This window comes from Abrus precatorius, unplaced genomic scaffold (assembly GCF_003935025.1).
Source record: "Abrus precatorius isolate BTA unplaced genomic scaffold, Abrus_2018 Scaffold0, whole genome shotgun sequence".
In the NCBI taxonomy this organism is placed as follows: domain Eukaryota; kingdom Viridiplantae; phylum Streptophyta; class Magnoliopsida; order Fabales; family Fabaceae; genus Abrus; species Abrus precatorius.
This window is the reverse complement of record NW_020874290.1, coordinates 1,077,981-1,100,478: the sequence shown is the minus strand read 5'-3', so window position 1 is coordinate 1,100,478 and position 22,498 is coordinate 1,077,981. Positions and strand designations below refer to the sequence as shown.

The following is a 22,498-nucleotide window of genomic DNA, read 5'->3' as shown; positions in this document are numbered from 1 at the left end:
TCTAAGCATTCCATTAACTATATATCAACGTTCCAACAAAAATACTTGCATGCATCAAAAACCCCAGGTTCAGCAAGGTAAATACATAAAAAGGGGACAAATTTTAGCGGATGGTGCCTCTACAGTTGGTGGCGAACTCGCTTTGGGAAAAAACGTATTTGTAGCTTATATGCCATGGGAAGGTTACAATTCTGAGGATGCTGTACTCATTAGTGAGCGTTTGGTCTATGAAGATATTTTTACTTCTTTTCACATACGGAAATATGAAATTCAGACTCATATGACAAGCCAGGGTTCTGAAAGAATCACTAATCAAATTCCGCACCTAGAAGCCCATTTACTCCGAAATTTAGACAAAAATGGAATTGTGATCCTGGGATCTTGGGTCGAAACGGGCGATATTTTAGTGGGTAAATTAACGCCTCAAATGGCGAAAGAATCCTCGTATTCCCCGGAAGATAGATTATTACGAGCTATACTTGGCATTCAGGTATCCACCTCAAAGGAAACTTGTCTAAAACTACCTATAGGCGGTAGGGGTCGAGTTATTGATGTGAGATGGATCCAAAAAAAAGGGGGTTCCAGTTATAATCCAGAAATGATTGGTATATATATATTACAGAAACGTGAAATTAAAGTAGGCGATAAAGTGGCCGGGAGACATGGAAATAAGGGTATCGTTTCAAAGATTTTGTCTAGACAGGATATGCCTTATTTGCAAGACGGAAGATCCGTTGATATGGTCTTCAATCCATTAGGGGTACCTTCACGAATGAATGTAGGACAGATATTTGAATCCTCACTCGGGTTAGCGGGAAGTATGCTAGATAGACATTATCGAATAGCACCTTTTGATGAAAGATATGAACAAGAGGCTTCGAGAAAACTAGTGTTTTCTGAATTATATGAAGCCAGTAAACAAACATCGAATCCATGGATATTTGAACCCGAGGATCCGGGAAAAAGCAGAATATTTGATGGAAGAACAGGGAATTCTTTTAAAAAGCCTGTTCTAATGGGAAAGCCTTATATCTTGAAATTAATTCATCAAGTTGATGATAAAATACATGGACGTTCCAGTGGACATTATGCACTTGTTACGCAACAACCCCTTAGAGGAAGGGCCAAACGGGGAGGACAACGGGTAGGCGAAATGGAAGTTTGGGCCCTGGAGGGATTTGGTGTTGCTCATATGTTACAAGAGATGCTTACTTATAAATCGGATCATATTAAAGCTCGCCAAGAAGTACTCGGTACTACGATCATTGGAGGAACAATACCTAAACCTACGGATGCTCCAGAATCTTTTCGATTGCTCGTTCGAGAACTACGATCTTTGGTTATGGAACTGAATCATTTCCTTGTATCTGAGAAGAACTTCCGGATTTATAGGAAGGAAGCTTAATTGAACTGAATCAGAATTTTTATTCTATGATTGATCAGTATAAACATCAACAACTCCGAATTGGATCAGTTTCTCCTCAACAAATAAGTGCTTGGGCAAAAAAAATCCTACCTAATGGAGAGATAGTTGGGGAGGTAAAAAAACCCTATACTTTTCATTACAAAACCAATAAGCCTGAAAAAGATGGATTATTTTGTGAAAGAATTTTTGGGCCTATAAAAAGTGGGATTTGTGCTTGTGGAAATTATCGAGTAATCAGAGATAAAAAGGACGATCCCAAATTTTGTGAACAATGCGGAGTAGAATTTATTGATTCTCGGATACGTAGATATCAAATGGGCTATATAAAACTGGCATGCCTAGTAACTCATGTGTGGTATTTGAAACGGCTTCCTAGTTATATCGCGAATCTTTTAGATAAACCTCTTAAAGAATTAGAGGGTCTAGTATACTGCGATGTGTGATTTGATCAAAATTCCTATTGTACAGATTCCGAATGAGAAACTGTCATTCCATTCAATTGAATTGGGATGCCCTAAATCTGACATGTCTCTTGAAATGAGTAATATGAAGCTCAGAATTATGGATGTATTGAATACTCCCAAATAAAAGGGAATTGGTCTATGGTCGATTCAGTAACAAATAAATATGAATTTCTAGCTGCACGTATCTCGTGAAAGAAAAAGAAATACTTTTTTTGTGGAATTCACTATTCCATCTTTTTTAGAAAGAACTGAAATTATGTTCTAATAAGCAAATATATCATGGTTGCAGAAGCCTATCTATCGCATATAGGCTTAAGGACATCATAGCATAACCGTCGAGGTGACGTCTGGACCTAAAAGATCAAATGGAATGATACATAGACAAGGAAATCCCTTATGAATTCCAGGATACTCCCTTTAATGAATGATTCCATTTTAGGGGATTCCCCATTCGAAGGGGGATAGACTACTCAAGAATTTTACATTTCATTTCTTTTCTGTCGTAATTGAGAATTGGATAAATAATTCAGAAAATATAAAAAAAGAAAAAGAATGCATCAATGAAATGTTGATTAGTCTTTATTGAGAACTTGAGTAAAGAGTAAACCTTTTATTTTAGATTAGGGGTTTTATAGAATTTGAAAGTGGAAACCCTTTGCTTTATCTTTATTTGGTATAACTACTTGAGCCGGATGAGAGGAAACCTTCACGTCCGATTTTGAAAGGGGGAGATCCTATTGGATTGGATCCTATCCAAATTTTTCGTTTGCTAGGCCCGTAGTTAAAAAACCCACTTTCTTACGATTACGAGGTCCATTCGAATATGAAATACAATCCTGGAAACACAGCATACCTATTTTTTTTTCTACCCAAGGTTTCGATATATTTCGAAATCGAGAAATTTCAAGTGGAGCGGGTGCTATCCGAGAACAATTAGCCGATCTGGATTTGAGAATTCTTATTGATTCTTCGTTGATAGAATGGAAAGAATTAGGAGAAGAGGGATCCATGGACAATGAAAATGAATGGGAAGATCGAAAAGTTGGAAGAAGAAAGAATTTTTTGGTTCGACGCATAGAATTAGCTAAACATTTTATCCGAACAAATATAGAACCAGAATGGATGGTTTTATGTCTCTTACCAGTTCTTCCTCCCGAATTGAGACCCATTATTCAAATAGATGGGGGTAAGCTAATGAGCTCGGATATTAATGAACTCTATAGAAGAGTTATCTATCGGAATAATACTCTTATCGATCTATTAACAACAAGTAGATCTACACCAGGAGAATTAGTAATGTGTCAGGAAAAATTGGTACAAGAAGCCGTGGATACACTTCTTGATAATGGAATCCGCGGACAACCAATGAAGGACGGTCATAATAAGGTTTACAAATCATTTTCCGATATAATTGAGGGCAAAGAGGGAAGATTTCGCGAGACTCTGCTTGGCAAACGGGTTGATTATTCGGGACGTTCTGTCATTGTCGTAGGTCCATCACTTTCATTACATCGATGTGGATTACCTCGCGAAATAGCAATAGAACTTTTCCAGACATTTCTAATTCGTGGTCTAATTCGAAAACATTTTGCTTCGAACATAGGAATTGCTAAGAGTAAAATTCGGGAAAAAGAACCGATTGTATGGGAAATACTTCAAGAAGTTATGCGGGGGCATCCCGTATTGCTGAATAGAGCCCCTACTCTGCATAGATTAGGCATACAGGCATTCCAACCCATTTTAGTAGAAGGGCGTGCTATTTGTTTACATCCATTAGTTTGTAAGGGATTCAATGCAGACTTTGATGGGGATCAAATGGCTATTCATGTGCCTTTATCTTTGGAGGCTCAAGCAGAAGCTCGTTTACTTATGTTTTCTCATATGAACCTCTTATCTCCAGCTATTGGGGATCCCATTTCCGTACCAACTCAAGATATACTTATTGGGCTTTACGTATTAACGAGCGGGAATCGTCGAGGTATTTGTTCAAATAGGTATAATCCGTGTAATTGCAGAAATTCGAAAAATGAAAGAATTCGAGATAATAACTATAAGTATACGAAAAAAAAAGAACCTTTTTTTTGTAATTCCTATGATGCAATTGGAGCTTATCAACAGAAAAGAATAGATTTCGATAGTCCTTTGTGGTTCCGATGGCGATTAGATCAACGCATTATTTCGTCAAGAGAAGTTCCTATCGAAGTTCACTACGAATCTTTGGGTACCTATCATGAAATTTATGGGCATTATCTAGTAGTAAGAAGTACAAAAAAAGAAATTCGTTGTATATACATTCGAACCACTGTTGGTCATATTTCTTTTTATCGAGAAATTGAAGAAGCTATACAAGGTTTTTGCCGGACCTATTCATACAGTATATCTAATCATATAGATGGTTGATATGTAAGATAAGTAAATTTATGCTACCAGTGTGGAATTCAGGTCTCCGTGGTTCAACTAGGATCATAGTTTTAAAATTTCTACGCGAATCAAGATAAAGAAAAGGAAGTTTTCCAATCATTGACTCAAATCCATTGTCGAACCGAATCCCACTGAGTGGAATATGGAGGTACTTATGGCAGAACGAGCCAATCTAGTCTTTCACAATAAAGTGATAGGTGGAACTGCCATTAAACGACTTATTAGCAGATTAATAAACCACTTCGGAATGGCATATACATCACACATCCTGGATCAAGTAAAGACTCTGGGATTCCGTCAAGCTACGGCTACATCCATTTCATTAGGAATTGATGATCTTTTAACAATACCTTCTAAAGGATGGCTAGTTCAAGATGCTGAACAACAAATTTTTATTTTGGAAAAACATCATCATTATGGGAATGTACATGCGGTAGAAAAATTACGACAATCCATTGAGATATGGTATGCTACTAGTGAATATTTGAGACAAGAAATGAATCCTAATTTTAGGATGACCGACCCCTTGAATCCAGTCCATATAATGTCTTTTTCAGGAGCTAGAGGAAATGCATCTCAAGTACACCAATTAGTAGGTATGAGAGGATTAATGTCGGATCCACAAGGGCAAATGATTGATTTACCTATTCAAAGCAATTTACGCGAAGGACTGTCTTTAACAGAATATATCATTTCTTGCTACGGAGCCCGTAAAGGGGTTGTAGATACTGCTGTACGAACATCGGATGCTGGATATCTTACACGCAGACTTGTTGAAGTGGTTCAACACATTGTTGTACGTCGAACAGATTGCGGTACCATTCAAGGGATTTCGGTGAATATCCAGAATGGAATGATGCCGGAAATAATTTTGATACAAACATTAATTGGTCGTGTATTAGCAGACGATATATACAGAGGTTCACGATGCATTGCTGTTAGAAATCAAGATATTGGAATTGGACTTATCAATCGATTCAAAACTTTTCAAACACAACCAATATCTATTCGAACCCCCTTTACCTGTAGGAATACATCTTGGATCTGCCGATTATGTTATGGCCAAAGTCCTACTCATGGCCACTTAGTGGAATTAGGAGAAGCTGTAGGTATTATTGCGGGTCAATCTATTGGAGAACCGGGTACTCAACTAACATTAAGAACTTTTCATACCGGTGGAGTATTCACAGGGGGTACTGCGGAACATGTGCGAGCGCCTTCTAATGGAAAAATTAAATTCAATGAGGATTTGGTTCATCCTACACGTACACGTCATGGGCATCCTGCTTTTCTATGTTCTATAAACTTGTATGTAACTATTGAAAGTGACGATATTATACATAATGTGATTATTCCACCAAAAAGTTTTTTATTAGTTCAAAATGATCAATATGTAAAATCGGAACAAGTGATTGCTGAGATTCGTGCGGGAACATACACTTTGAATTTGAAGGAAAAGGTTCGAAAACATGTTTATTCTGACTCAGAAGGAGAAATGCATTGGAGTACCGATGTATACCATGCATCAGAATTTAGATATAGTAATGTCCATATCTTACCAAAAACAAGTCATTTATGGATATTATCAGGAAAGTCGTACAGGGTCGGTTCAGTCTCTTTTTCACTCCGCAAGGATCAAGATCAAATGAACATTCATTCTCTTTCTACTGGAGAAAGAAATATTTGTAACCTTTTAGTAAGTAATGAACAAGTAAGACATAAATTCTTTAGTTTCAATCTTTCTGGTAAAAAAGAAGGAAGGATTCCTGATTATTCAATATGAATCAAATCATATGTATGGATTATTGTCATTTTACACATCTTGCTATTTTCCATGACACTTCGGATTTATTAGCAAAGAGGCGAAGAAATAGATTCATCATTCCATTTCCATTCCAATCGATTCAAGAACGAGACAAAGAACTAATGTCCCCTTCCGGTATCTCGATTGAAATACCAATCAATGGTATTTTTCGTAGAAATAGTATTCTTGCTTATTTCGATGATCCTCAATACCGAACGCAGAGTTCAGGAATTACAAAATATAGGACTATAGGAATAAATTCCATTTTTAAAAAAGAGGATTTTTTAATTGAGTATCAAGGAGTTAAGAATTTAAGCCAAAATACCAAATCAAAGTAGATCGATTTTTTTCATTCCCGAGGAAGTGCATATTTTACCCGAATCTTCTTCCATAATGATACGGAACAATAGTATCGTTGGAGTAGATACACCAATAACTTTAAATATAAGAAGTCGAGTAGGTGGATTGGTCCAAATGGAGAAGAAAAAAAAAAAGATTGAAGTAAAAATATTTTCCGGGGATATCTATTTTACTGGAGAGATGGATAAGATATCCCGACACAGTGCCATCTTGATACCATCCGGAACGGTAAAACAAAATTCAAAGGAAGCAAAAAAAATGAAAAATTGGATCTATGTCCAATGGATCACAATTACCAAAAAAAAGTATTTTGTTTTGGTTCGACCCGTAATTCTATATGAAATAGCGGACGGTATCCATTTAGTAAAACTTTTTCCCCAAGATAGGTTCCAGGAAAGAAATGATCTGGAACTTAAAGTTATTAATTATATTCTTTCTGGAAATGGAAAATCAATTCCGGGAATTTCTAATACAAGGATTCAATTAGTTCGGACTTGTTTAGTCTTGAATTGGGATCAAGACAAAACAAGTTCTTCTATCGAAAATGCCCACGCTTCTTTTGTTCAAGTAAGTACAAATGGTTTGATTAGGGATTTCCTAAGAATTGACTTAGTGAAATCTCATATTTCATATATCAGAAAAAGAAATGATCCGTCCAGTTCAGGATTGATCTCAGATAATGAGTCGGATCGGACCTTTATCAATCCATTTTTTTCTATTTATTCGAAGGCAAAAATTCAACAATCACTTAGACAAAATCACGGAACTATTCGTATGTTGTTGAATAGAAATGAGAAATGTCGATCTTTGATAATTTTGTCATCATCTAATTGTTTTCAAATAGGACCATTCAACGATAGAAAATATTACAATGGGATAAAAGAAGGAATTCAAAAAATTCAAATAGATTCCATAATTCCAATTAAGAATTTGTTTGGTCCTTTAGGAATAGCCCTTCAAGTTGCAAATTATTATTCATTTTTTCGTTTAATAACTCATAATCAGATCTTAATGAATAATAATTTGCAACTTGACAAATTAAAGGAAACTCTTCAAGTATTCAAATATTATTAATGGACGAAAATGAGAGAATTTATAAACCTGATAGATGCAGTAATATCGTTTTAAATCCATTCTATTTGAATTGGCATTTTATCCATCACAATTATTATGAAAAAACGTTTCCAATAATAAGTCTTGGGCAATTTATTTGTGAAAATGTATGTATAGTGCAAACGAAAAATGCACCACACTTAAAATCGGGTCAAGTTCTAACTATTCAAATGGATTCTGTAGGAATAAGATCGGCTAACCCTTATTTGGCAACTCCAGGAGCAACTGTTCATGGACATTATGGAGAAATACTTTATGAAGGAGATATATTAGTTACATTTATATATGAAAAATCGAGATCTGGTGATATAACACAAGGTCTTCCAAAAGTAGAACAGGTATTAGAAGTGCGTTCAATTGATTCAATATCGATGAAGCTAGAAAAGAGAGTTGACACTTGGAACGGATATATAACAAGAATTCTCGGCATTCCTTGGGGATTCTTGATCGGTGCCGAGTTAACTATAGCGCAAAGTCGTATTTCTTTGGTTAATAAAATTCAAAAAGTTTATCGATCCCAGGGAGTTCACATCCATAATAGACATATAGAAATTATTGTGCGTCAAATAACATCAAAAGTCTTGGTTTCAGAAAATGGAATGTCTAATGTTTTTTCACCCGGCGAACTAATTGGATTGTTGCGAGCCGAACGAGCGGGCCGTGCCTTGGAAGAAGCAACTTGCTACCGAGCTCTATTATTGGGAATAACAAAAACATCTCTGAATACTCAAAGTTTTATATCTGAAGCAAGTTTTCAAGAAACTGCTAGAGTTTTAGCAAAAGCCGCTCTCCGGGGTCGTATAGATTGGTTGAAAGGTCTGAAAGAGAACGTTGTTTTAGGGGAATGATACCCGTTGGTACCGGATTAAAAAGAATAATGCACCGTTCAAAGCCAAGGCAACATAACAAGATTACCTTGGAATCAAAAAAGAAAAATTTATTCGAGGACGAAATGAGAGATATTTTGTTCCACCACAGAGAATTCTTTTTTTTCATTTCAAAGAATTTATGCGATACATCAGAACAATCTAAGATTTAATGATTCCTAAGAGCGGATTCATCCCCCTACCCTAAATGCGATCATTTTTGGGGTAGTAAAAGAAAGATAATAAAAAAAAAGAATAATAAATAGAAAAAAATGGTCTAATCATGTATCAATGGCCAATCTTCGGTAGAAGAGAAGGTTCCATCGGAACAATTTTTTATTTCTATTTCACGATACCTGGTCTTTTTTTTTCTATTTTTTTTTTTTTTTGAAAAAAAAAAGTGTGGGGATAAATATAAATGACAAAAAGATATTGGAACATAATTTTGGAAGAGATGATGGAAGCAGGAGTTCATTTTGGCCACCGTACTAGAAAATGGAATCCTAAAATGGAACCTTATATATCTGCAAAGCGTAAGGGTATTCATATTACAAATCTTACTAGAACTGCTCGGTTTTTATCAGAAGCTTGTGATTTAGTTTTTGACGCAGCAAGTAAGGGAAAACAATTCTTAATTGTTGGTACCAAAAAAAAAGCAGCTGATTCAGTTAGCGCGGGCGGCAATAAGAGCTCGGTGTCATTATGTTAATAAAAAATGGCTCGGCGGTATGTTAACGAATTGGTATACTACAGAAACGAGACTTCATAAGTTCAGGGACTTGAGAATGCAACAAAAGACGGGGAGACTCAACTGTTTTCCAAAAAGAGATGCTGCTATATTGAAAAGACAATTATCTCATTTGGAAACATATCTTGGTGGCATTAAATATATGACGGGGTTACCCGATATTGTAATAATCGTCGATCAGCAAGAAGAATATACGGCTCTTCGAGAATGTATAACTTTGGAAATTCCAACGATTTGTTTAATCGATACAAATTGTGACCCGGACCTCGCCGATATTTCGATTCCAGCTAATGATGATGCTATAGCCTCAATCCGATTAATTCTTAACAAATTAATATTTGCAATTTGTGAGGGTCGTTCTAGCTATATACGAAATTTTTGATTAATAATAAGATAAATGAATTATTTGATTTGGTTGGGGAGATTCATAGATTTATGAAATCGGTTATTATACTATTACTAAATCGCACAAAAGAAAGAGAAAAATATAAAAAGAACAAACGGAAATATTATGTGATTAGTCGGTATTCAAAATCAAAAATGAAAGTAGACAAATCAAAAAGGAAAGGAGATGGTTGAATTAAAATAATTCCCTTTCAATTTCAATTTCTTTTAAGAGGGCAGGACAATATGAATGTTTATTATGTTCCATCAACACATTAAAAAGATTATACGATATATCTGCTGTGGAAGTGGGTCAACATTTCTATTGGCAAATAGGGGGTTTCCAAGTGCATGCCCAAGTACTTATTACTTCTTGGGTTGTAATTGCTATCTTATTAGTTTCAGTCATTCTAGTTGTTCGAAATCTGCAAACCATTCCCACTTTTGGTCAGAATTTTTTTGAATATGTTCTTGAATTCATTCGAGACGTGAGCAAAAGTCAGATTGGAGACGAATATGGTCCGTGGGTTCCATTTATTGGAACTATGTTTTTATTTATTTTTGTTTCTAATTGGTCAGGGGCTCTTTTGCCTTGGAAAATAATACAGTTACCTCACGGGGAGTTAGCTGCGCCCACAAATGATATAAATACTACCGTTGCATTAGCTTTACTTGCGTCAGTAGCATATTTCTATGCGGGTCTTTCAAAAAAAGGATTAGCTTATTTTAGTAAATACATCCAACCAACTCCAATCCTTTTACCGATTAACATCTTAGAAGATTTCACAAAACCCTTATCGCTTAGTTTTCGACTTTTCGGAATATATTAGCTGATGAATTAGTAGTTGTTGTTCTTGTTTCTTTAGTGCCTTTAGTAGTTCCTATACCTGTCATGTTCCTTGGATTATTTACAAGCGGTATTCAAGCTCTTATTTTTGCTACTTTAGCTGCGGCTTATATAGGTGAATCCATGGAAGGCCATCATTGACTAGTTGTCGAAAAAAGTCTTTTTCGTTTAGCCCACCGCACATACACTGCGGCTCAAGATAATCTATTTTGGGAACAACATATATAATAGAAAGAAATTTGGAATAATAATAAAGAAAAAGGGTTATTCTCCCCCCCCCCCCCAAAAAAATAAAGATGCAATAAAGTATAAATAAAATCAATATACAATTAATGTAATAGTAAAATAGAAAGATTACCAGAAAATTGTAAAAAAACTAGGAAAGAGATCCATCCAAAAGATCTTTTTCCTAGTTTTCCTAAAAAGACTTTTTGTTTGACCTATTTCGATTTTCCTCCAATGAATATTTTTTTTTGTATTGTTATATTTTGTTTTGTTCATTCCATTTTTTGTTCATTCAATTATAACTATAACATATTAAATATTATTCTATATATATTATTAGATTATTTATTACTATTATTAGATATTAGATTCGATTATATATATAGAATTTAGATATATATATCTAATTCGATTAAGATATATTAGTATATTAGATATTCTATATTAGAAAAGTATAATATTTACATGTGATAAAAATATGCTATATAGAACTAGAACAGATTCCCGTTTCATTCATTCACATTCAATTTAACGATTGACCAAAAGATAATTCAAAAAAGAATTACATTTTTATCACTCAAATTCCAATATTTCTCTGCAATAATTCAGTCTAACGAATTGATTTCGATTTTGTATATCCATATCGGATAATAATAAAAGGATGAAAGAAGGATTTTCAAAAAAAAACCAAGATTCAAAAAAAATAGAGTAGGAGTGGGGGAAGTCAAACTGGGTATATATAATCCAATCACTATAAAAACAACTCCTTCTTTTTTTTTTTAGATTTCAAATAATGATTCTCGAATCTGATTGAAACTAAAACACAAATAATTGGTTTACGGCATGGAAGAAATACATGTATATGTGATATATATATAAACTAGTTATATATGAACTAACTATATATCTAAAAAAACTAACATTATATATCTAAAATTGCCCTGCTACTACTGTCAATTTCGATAGGGATTTAAAAAACAAAGTCCTTCCGTTTCATCTCTAATTATGAATTGAATAGTAAGAAATTCAAAAAAAAAAAGAACGAAGAATTCAAAGAAGAGTTCCAAATTTAGGGTAAGATAAAAACTAAAATTGTATGGATTCACAAAAAAACTACGTGGATAGAAAAGAAAAAATGAATATCGAACTAATTTGGATAGTTCAATAACTATTGTTATTTCAATTCGGAATTCTTAATTATTTCAACTGGATAAATCCTGGTGATTGAGTAATTAAGTCATAATTTATTGGTTGATTATATCATTAACTATTTCTTTTCTTATTATTATTTATTTTTTATTTGGGGTGCGAGGAACTTATCATGAATCCACTGATTTCTGCCGCTTCCGTTATTGCTGCTGGGTTGGCCGTCGGGCTTGCTTCTATTGGACCTGGGGTTGGTCAAGGCACTGCTGCAGGGCAAGCTGTAGAAGGGATTGCGCGACAACCAGAGGCAGAGGGAAAAATACGGGGTACTTTATTGCTTAGTCTGGCTTTTATGGAAGCTTTAACAATTTATGGATTGGTTGTAGCATTAGCGCTTTTATTTGCGAATCCTTTTGTTTAGTTTAATCTTAAAAAAATAAATATATATATCCTTTTTCCGTGGACTTGCTTTGCTGTTCTTGCTTTGTCGAATTATATTAAGATTTCACTCTGATTTGTCTTCTTCCTTCTCTTTTTTAGCCCCCCTTTTTTAGTTTTATAAAATTTATCGAAAGTGTTAAAAACAACTATAAGAGATTTATGTAATTGACATAAGAAGTGGTATCGAATTCTACTAAGTATCATTCTTATAGGGAATCCTCCAATTGATTGATCAATTCAAATAATATATATATTAATATATACATATCTAAATAGATATATATATTTAGATATGTATTAATAGAATATTATTATTATTAAATGAATATTATTACTATTCATATTATTAACTTATAATTACTAATAATTAATATGAATTTTTAGTAAAGAATGATATTTTTATTTATATAATAAAAATATCATATAAAAAAGAAATAACTAAAAAATAAAAAATAGGAATTGTAGAAGGATAATTAGTCTATCCATAAAAGGAGATGAGATCATATGAAAAATATAACCGATTCTTTCCTTTACTTGGGCTACTGGCGATCCGCCGGAAGTTTCGGGTTTAATACCGATATTTTAGCAACAAATCCAATAAATCTAAGCGTAGTGCTAGGTGTATTGGTTTTTTTTGGAAAGGGAGTGTGTGCGAGTTGTTAATTTCAAAGAATAGATTGGATCCAACCAATTGCACTTTTTTTTTCGTTATAACTAAGAAAATGTGCATAATCCCGCGAATTACTTCTCAATAAATTTTATTTTTTGAAAAAAAAAAAATATTTAAGAACCATAGCATTTCGCGATTCATTAGTAAATCCACTTTGATTCTCTATTAACCCAAAATTTTGGACTATTACCATGGTTAAAGTAAACAATTTGAAGTCTAGACCGCAGTGTAGTACTCTTTCTACCACTATGTTAATACAGAAATGAAATGATTTCAAAAAAATTTTTACAATTTTTCGATATAGAACACTCATGTCGATAAAACAGCTTGAACCCTCTTTACGGTGAAAAATTGTAAAAACGTTCAATTTCACCCTCCATTTATACAATGCGGAATCGATGACCTATGTATAAATTTATAAGAATTCTTTGGATTTGAAGAAAAAAAACAACTTTGCTGACAATTATTTTTTTGGTCAGAAGAGTCCTCCGAATATTCTGGTCTTGTATTGGTAATCGTTTTAAATATTTTTTCAATCTTTTTTTTTATAAATAGAGAAGAGAGGATAGGCTCATTACATAAAAAAAGATAAGAAAATTTCCCATAACATAAGTAATTGAGTGTGAGAGCAAATGAATCGAAAGATTCATGTTTGGTTCGGGAAGAGATCATAGACATTTTGAAATGAATGGAAAGAGAATCTACTTTCATTAAATGATTTATTAGATAATCGAAAACAGAGAATCTTAAGAACTATTCGAAATTCAGAAGAACTACGGGAAAGAGCTGTTCAACAGCTGGGAAAAGCCCAGGCCCGCTTAAGGAAAGTCGAAACGGAAGCAGATCGGTTTCGAGTGAATGGCTATTCTGAGATAGAACGAGAAAAATTAAATTTAATTAATTCAATTTATACGACTTTGGAACAATTAGAAAATTACAAAAATGAAACCATTTATTTTGAACAACAAAGGGTGATTAATCAAGTCCGACAACGGGTTTTACAACAAGCCTTACGAGGAGCTCTTGAAACTCTGAATAGTTGCTTGAATAACGAGTTACATTTACGTACTGTCAATGCTAATATTGGCATGTTTGGGACGATGAAAGAAAAAAATAAGTGATTAGTCCTTCTACTATAATATCTACTATAGTATAGAGTATAGGCATTATTTTTTTCTTCTAAAAAAAATTAAGAAATATTCATGGTAACCATTCGTGCAGATGAAATTAGTAAAATTATCCGTGAACGTATTGAGCAATATAATACCGAAGTAAAAATTGTAAATACTGGTACCGTACTTCAAGTAGGCCGACGGTATTGCTCGTATTTATGGTCTTGATGAAGTAATGGCGGGGTGAATTAGTGGAATTTGAAGAGGGTAACTATAGGCATTGCTTTGAATTTGGAATCAAAAAATGTTGGTGTTGTATTAATGGGTGATGGTTTGGATGATACAAGAGGGAAGTTCGGTAAAAGCAACAGGAAGAATTGCTCAGATACCAGTAAGTGAGGCTTATTTGGGTCGTGTTATAAATGCCTTGGCTAAACCTATTGACGGTCGAGGAGAAATTCAGCTTCGGAATCTCGATTAATCGAATCTCCCGCTCCCGGGTATTATTTCGAGACGTTCCGTATATGAGCCTCTTCAAACAGGACTTATTGCTATTGATTCGATGATCCCCATAGGTCGTGGCCAACGAGAATTAATTATTGGAGATAGACAAACGGGTAAAACAGCAGTAGCTACAGATACAATTCTCAATCAACAGGGACAAAATGTAATATGTGTTTATGTAGCTGTTGGTCAAAAAGCATCTTCTGTGGCTCAAGTGGTGACTACTTTACAAGAAAGAGGAGCAATGGAATACACTATTATAGTAGCTGAAACAGCAGATTCTCCAGCTACATTACAATTACCTCGCCCCTTATACAGGAGCAGCTCTGGCTGAATATTTTATGTACCGCGAACGTCACACTTTAATCATTTATGATGATCCCTCCAAACAAGCACAGGCTTATCGCCAAATGTCTCTTCTATTACGAAGACCCCCAGGTCGCGAAGCCTATCCAGGGGATGTTTTTTATTTGCATTCGCGTCTTTTGGAAAGAGCCGCTAAATCAAGTTCTCAACTAGGCGAAGGAAAGTATGACTGCTTTACCAATAGTTGAAACACAATCGGGAGATGTTTCAGCTTATATTCCTACTAATGTAATTTCTATTACAGATGGCCAAATATTCTTATCCGCCGATTTATTCAATGCTGGAATCAGACCGGCAATTAATGTCGGTATTTCCGTTTCCAGAGTTGGATCGGCGGCTCAAATTAAAGCCATGAAAACAAGTAGCTGGTAAATTAAAATTGGAATTGGCACAATTCGCAGAATTAGAAGCTTTTGCACAATTCGCGTCTGATCTTGATAAAGCTACTCAAAATCAATTGGCAAGAGGTCAACGATTGCGCGAGTTGCTTAAACAATCCCAATCAGCCCCTCTCACTGTAGAAGAACAGATAATAACTATTTATACCGGAACGAATGGTTATCTTGATTCATTAGAAATTGGACAGGTAAGGAAATTTCTTGTTGAGTTACGTGCTTACTTAAAAATGAATAAACCCCAATTCAAAGAAATAATATCTTCTACCAAGACATTCACTGGGGAAGCGGAAGCCCTTTTGAAGGAAGTTATTCAAGAACAGATGGAACTCTTTTTACTCCAAGAACAAGTAGAAAAAAATTGATTAATAACTAACCAATTTTCTAATTATTATCTTTTAAAATCTTTTCTTTTAATTTGAATATAATTAATAATATTATATTAATTCGAATATAAAAATAAATAATAAAATAATAAGAAATTCATGATTATTAAAGATTTATATATAGAAAGGGATAAAGCATAAATTGTATATATATATAAGATAAGTTATTTCTTCTAAAGAAAGTTTTAGTGGCTCTTGCTCAGTTCAAATCATTCAAGATATTCTATTTTTAGAAATACGGAAATAAAAGGAAATATATAGGCAAATTATTTGCGTCCAATAGGATTTGAACCTATACCTAAGGTTTAGAAGACCTCTGTCCTATCCATTAGACAATGGACGCTTCTCTTTTTTTCTTTAACCTTTTTTTAAACCTTAGTTTAAAAAAGGTTAAAGAAAAAAAGAATTCTATCTATCTATCTATAGATAGATATAGATAGATAGAATAAAAAAAAAATAGAATAATAAATAAATAATCAAATTCAATTGAATATAAATAACGAAAACTAAGTTAAAAAAGAAAAATGAATAATTAACAAATTCACTAAGAAATTTAGATTCATTCTAGAATAGAAAAAAGATAGATTCGAATAGAATAAATAGAGAGATAGGATATAAGCGGGTAGCGGGAATCGAACCCGCATCGTTAGCTTGGAAGGCTAGGGGTTATAGTCGACGTTGATTCATCATTATGATTTAACGTCTCTAATTCAAAGCCGAACGTGAAACTTTTGTTTCATTCGGCTCCTTTATGGAAGAAATTAAGAGATGGAAAGACATGAAAAAAAAAAATTGACCCATAACATCTATGTCAGCCTTTTTGTTTTGTAGAAATACATTTGAAACACCTTGCTTTTTAGAATGATCCCTATAGAATAGGAGTATTATAACAATCTGTGTGTGTGTTTTTTCTAGTTATTTCGTTCTCTATTTCTATTTGAGAGAATCTTTAGGAAAAGAATAAAATTTCCCGTCGAGCTAAAAAAATATGTTGATGTCTCTAGTAAACCTAAAAAAATCGTTTAACAGGCTATTTTGTTTCAATCTCTACAATACAAAAAAAATGAAAGATTTAGTTACGATTAGAAATAAGCTTTTCTATATCTTTCTCCATGGATCCTTTACGCATACTCAAAAATTCGGATTATTGATCCAATTCCAAAAACTTATGTTTCATAATTTTAGAACTCAATTTGTCAATTTAAAAAAAATGGATTCTTTTTGTATACAAATTACGATAATGTATATTATACCGCAAATCGTTTCGTTGAGAGGTATAAAGGATTAGATCCCCTTTAAGTAAGAAATAAAGTTTTTGATCGGGATATGAATCAAACGGGGGATCCCTTAACTATTAAAGGGTCCATGGAACGAATTCGCACTTTTACCAACTAAACTATACCGCTACAATACATTATTGTATATAATGAACCTTTTGTCGAACAAGGCAATCAGACGTATTAAGAAATAGGAATAGAATATTATGATAATTTAGAGTGTTGACATGTTTCGTAAGGGAGACTCCTAATGAATCCAATTAGGAAAAGGGGGCGAATTTCTTTTTTGGATTTGTGTTTGCTAAAGTGAAGGTGTTTTTTTTTTTACAGATACATCGCGACAAAACTACTTAATTTATAACAAAAAAAATGCATTGCGCCAGGAATGCAAAAAAAATGACATTAATATATATACGTTACCAGAAAGAAGGGAGTAATCAAAAATGACATTTTGATCTTATATCATTTTGGTTCTATATCATAGGAATATATCAGTATTTTTGATTAATGGTCAGGATTTTAGGAACAATTTTTATAACTTTTTAAGGTTAACTTATCTCGGCTGCCGGTTTTTTATTATTATTATTTTTTTAATTTTTATCTTTTTATGGTGTTTAATGGGAAAGCACTGGCGTGTAGCAGGGAAAAAAGAAAGGAAATGGAGCTTTTGAGCGTGAAAAAGAGCTGGGGTACCACCCGTGCGTTGCACGTGCGAGATCCAGTTTGCACGTGCCTGACTTGATAGGGTGCGTCAACGAGGGTGGGGTCTGGAAACGTCCCACGGTGAGGTTGTTTAGGTTGTTTGTGCACGTGTTAAATGGCGGGCCCCAAAATTGTGGGTGGGGAAAGTGAGGTGGTCCGTGGAAGCGTGGTGGACTGGTTGAATTTGGGCCACCAGATTTGGTCAATGTGATTGCTAGCTTCAGGCACGTGTCCCTATGATTTTGTGGGGCCCTCTCCTCGGTGGAACACCAGCCTGGCCACCCTTACACGGTGTCCATTGTGGGCCCACCACTACTTTTCCTGGTCCCACACTGCACCCTGCTTACCTCCCCCATCTCCCCTCACCTTCAATTCATTATGCATGCAGCTGTGCGTATAGATACCGACGGCAACCGAGGAGGGCCTAGCAGCCGCCGACATTGGATCGTACCAGCTAGTTCGCGGGTTTCTCGTCTCGCGAGCTACAAGACAGTGAAACTTTTCAACCAAGATAGGTTCCAGGAAAGAAATGATCTGGAACTTAAAGTTATTAATTATATTCTTTCTGGAAATGGAAAATCAATTCCGGGAATTTCTAATACAAGGATTCAATTAGTTCGGACTTGTTTAGTCTTGAATTGGGATCAAGACAAAACAAGTTCTTCTATCGAAAATGCCCACGCTTCTTTTGTTCAAGTAAGTACAAATGGTTTGATTAGGGATTTCCTAAGAATTGACTTAGTGAAATCTCATATTTCATATATCAGAAAAAGAAATGATCCGTCCAGTTCAGGATTGATCTCAGATAATGAGTCGGATCGGACCTTTATCAATCCATTTTTTCTATTTATTCGAAGGCAAAAATTCAACAATCACTTAGACAAAATCACGGAACTATTCGTATGTTGTTGAATAGAAATGAGAAATGTCGATCTTTGATAATTTTGTCATCATCTAATTGTTTTCAAATAGGACCATTCAACGATAGAAAATATTACAATGGGATAAAAGAAGGAATTCAAAAAATTCAAATAGATTCCATAATTCCAATTAAGAATTTGTTTGGTCCTTTAGGAATAGCCCTTCAAGTTGCAAATTATTATTCATTTTTTTCGTTTAATAACTCATAATCAGATCTTAATGAATAATAATTTGCAACTTGACAAATTAAAGGAAACTCTTCAAGTATTCAAATATTATTTAATGGACGAAAATGAGAGAATTTATAAACCTGATAGATGCAGTAATATCGTTTTAAATCCATTCTATTTGAATTGGCATTTTATCCATCACAATTATTATGAAAAAACGTTTCCAATAATAAGTCTTGGGCAATTTATTTGTGAAAATGTATGTATAGTGCAAACGAAAAATGCACCACACTTAAAATCGGGTCAAGTTCTAACTATTCAAATGGATTCTGTAGGAATAAGATCGGCTAACCCTTATTTGGCAACTCCAGGAGCAACTGTTCATGGACATTATGGAGAAATACTTTATGAAGGAGATATATTAGTTACATTTATATATGAAAAATCGAGATCTGGTGATATAACACAAGGTCTTCCAAAAGTAGAACAGGTATTAGAAGTGCGTTCAATTGATTCAATATCGATGAAGCTAGAAAGAGAGTTGACACTTGGAACGGATATATAACAAGAATTCTCGGCATTCCTTGGGGATTCTTGATCGGTGCCGAGTTAACTATAGCGCAAAGTCGTATTTCTTTGGTTAATAAAATTCAAAAAGTTTATCGATCCCAGGGAGTTCACATCCATAATAGACATATAGAAATTATTGTGCGTCAAATAACATCAAAAGTCTTGGTTTCAGAAAATGGAATGTCTAATGTTTTTTCACCCGGCGAACTAATTGGATTGTTGCGAGCCGAACGAGCGGGCCGTGCCTTGGAAGAAGCAACTTGCTACCGAGCTCTATTATTGGGAATAACAAAAACATCTCTGAATACTCAAAGTTTTATATCTGAAGCAAGTTTTCAAGAAACTGCTAGAGTTTTAGCAAAAGCCGCTCTCCGGGGTCGTATAGATTGGTTGAAAGGTCTGAAAGAGAACGTTGTTTTAGGGGGAATGATACCCGTTGGTACCGGATTAAAAAGAATAATGCACCGTTCAAAGCCAAGGCAACATAACAAGATTACCTTGGAATCAAAAAAGAAAAATTTATTCGAGGACGAAATGAGAGATATTTTGTTCCACCACAGAGAATTCTTTTTTTTCATTTCAAAGAATTTATGCGATACATCAGAACAATCTAAGATTTAATGATTCCTAAGAGCGGATTCATCCCCCTACCCTAAATGCGATCATTTTTGGGGGTAGTAAAAGAAAGATAATAAAAAAAAAGAATAATAAATAGAAAAAAATGGTCTAATCATGTATCAATGGCCAATCTTCGGTAGAAGAGAAGGTTCCATCGGAACAATTTTTTATTTCTATTTCACGATACCTGGTCTTTTTTTTTCTATTTTTTTTTTTTTTTTGAAAAAAAAAAGTGTGGGGATAAATATAAATGACAAAAAGATATTGGAACATAATTTTGGAAGAGATGATGGAAGCAGGAGTTCATTTTGGCCACGGTACTAGAAAATGGAATCCTAAAATGGAACCTTATATATCTGCAAAGCGTAAGGGTATTCATATTACAAATCTTACTAGAACTGCTCGGTTTTTATCAGAAGCTTGTGATTTAGTTTTTGACGCAGCAAGTAAGGGAAAACAATTCTTAATTGTTGGTACCAAAAAAAAAGCAGCTGATTCAGTAGCGCGGGCGGCAATAAGAGCTCGGTGTCATTATGTTAATAAAAAATGGCTCGGCGGTATGTTAACGAATTGGTATACTACAGAAACGAGACTTCATAAGTTCAGGGACTTGAGAATGCAACAAAAGACGGGGAGACTCAACTGTTTTCCAAAAAGAGATGCTGCTATATTGAAAAGACAATTATCTCATTTGGAAACATATCTTGGTGGCATTAAATATATGACGGGGTTACCCGATATTGTAATAATCGTCGATCAGCAAGAAGAATATACGGCTCTTCGAGAATGTATAACTTTGGAAATTCCAACGATTTGTTTAATCGATACAAATTGTGACCCGGACCTCGCCGATATTTCGATTCCAGCTAATGATGATGCTATAGCCTCAATCCGATTAATTCTTAACAAATTAATATTTGCAATTTGTGAGGGTCGTTCTAGCTATATACGAAATTTTTGATTAATAATAAGATAAATGAATTATTTGATTTGGTTGGGGAGATTCATAGATTTATGAAATCGGTTATTATACTATTACTAAATCGCACAAAAGAAAGAGAAAAATATAAAAAGAACAAACGGAAATATTATGTGATTAGTCGGTATTCAAAATCAAAAATGAAAGTAGACAAATCAAAAAGGAAAGGAGATGGTTGAATTAAAATAATTCCCTTTCAATTTCAATTTCTTTTAAGAGGGCAGGACAATATGAATGTTTTATTATGTTCCATCAACACATTAAAAAGATTATACGATATATCTGCTGTGGAAGTGGGTCAACATTTCTATTGGCAAATAGGGGGTTTCCAAGTGCATGCCCAAGTACTTATTACTTCTTGGGTTGTAATTGCTATCTTATTAGTTTCAGTCATTCTAGTTGTTCGAAATCTGCAAACCATTCCCACTTTTGGTCAGAATTTTTTTGAATATGTTCTTGAATTCATTCGAGACGTGAGCAAAAGTCAGATTGGAGACGAATATGGTCCGTGGGTTCCATTTATTGGAACTATGTTTTTATTTATTTTTGTTTCTAATTGGTCAGGGGCTCTTTTGCCTTGGAAAATAATACAGTTACCTCACGGGGAGTTAGCTGCGCCCACAAATGATATAAATACTACCGTTGCATTAGCTTTACTTGCGTCAGTAGCATATTTCTATGCGGGTCTTTCAAAAAAAGGATTAGCTTATTTTAGTAAATACATCCAACCAACTCCAATCCTTTTACCGATTAACATCTTAGAAGATTTCACAAAACCCTTATCGCTTAGTTTTCGACTTTTCGGAAATATATTAGCTGATGAATTAGTAGTTGTTGTTCTTGTTTCTTTAGTGCCTTTAGTAGTTCCTATACCTGTCATGTTCCTTGGATTATTTACAAGCGGTATTCAAGCTCTTATTTTTGCTACTTTAGCTGCGGCTTATATAGGTGAATCCATGGAAGGCCATCATTGACTAGTTGTCGAAAAAAGTCTTTTTCGTTTAGCCCACCGCACATACACTGCGGCTCAAGATAATCTATTTTGGGAACAACATATATAATAGAAAGAAATTTGGAATAATAATAAAGAAAAAGGGTTATTCTCCCCCCCCCCCCCAAAAAAAATAAAGATGCAATAAAGTATAAATAAAATCAATATACAATTTAATGTAATAGTAAAATAGAAAAGATTACCAGAAAATTGTAAAAAAACTAGGAAAGAGATCCATCCAAAAGATCTTTTTCCTAGTTTTCCTAAAAAGACTTTTTGTTTGACCTATTTCGATTTTCCTCCAATGAATATTTTTTTTTGTATTGTTATATTTTGTTTTGTTCATTCCATTTTTTGTTCATTCAATTATAACTATAACATATTAAATATTATTCTATATATATTATTAGATTATTTATTACTATTATTAGATATTAGATTCGATTATATATATAGAATTTAGATATATATATCTAATTCGATTAAGATATATTAGTATATTAGATATTCTATATTAGAAAAGTATAATATTTACATGTGATAAAAATATGCTATATAGAACTAGAACAGATTCCCGTTTCATTCATTCACA

The 22,498-nt window shown here is 33.9% G+C and overlaps 1 non-coding gene and 1 pseudogene across 1 annotated transcript; one reads left to right on the top strand and one right to left on the bottom strand.

Annotated features, from left to right (window-relative positions):
- Nucleotides 1-1,493: 1,493 nt before the first annotated feature.
- Nucleotides 1,494-20,976, top strand: LOC113866034 (annotated as a pseudogene).
- Nucleotides 15,950-16,021, bottom strand: TRNAR-UCU. Its single transcript has one exon. It is a non-coding gene; the product is annotated as a tRNA-Arg (tRNA).
- Nucleotides 20,977-22,498: the final 1,522 nt, after the last annotated feature.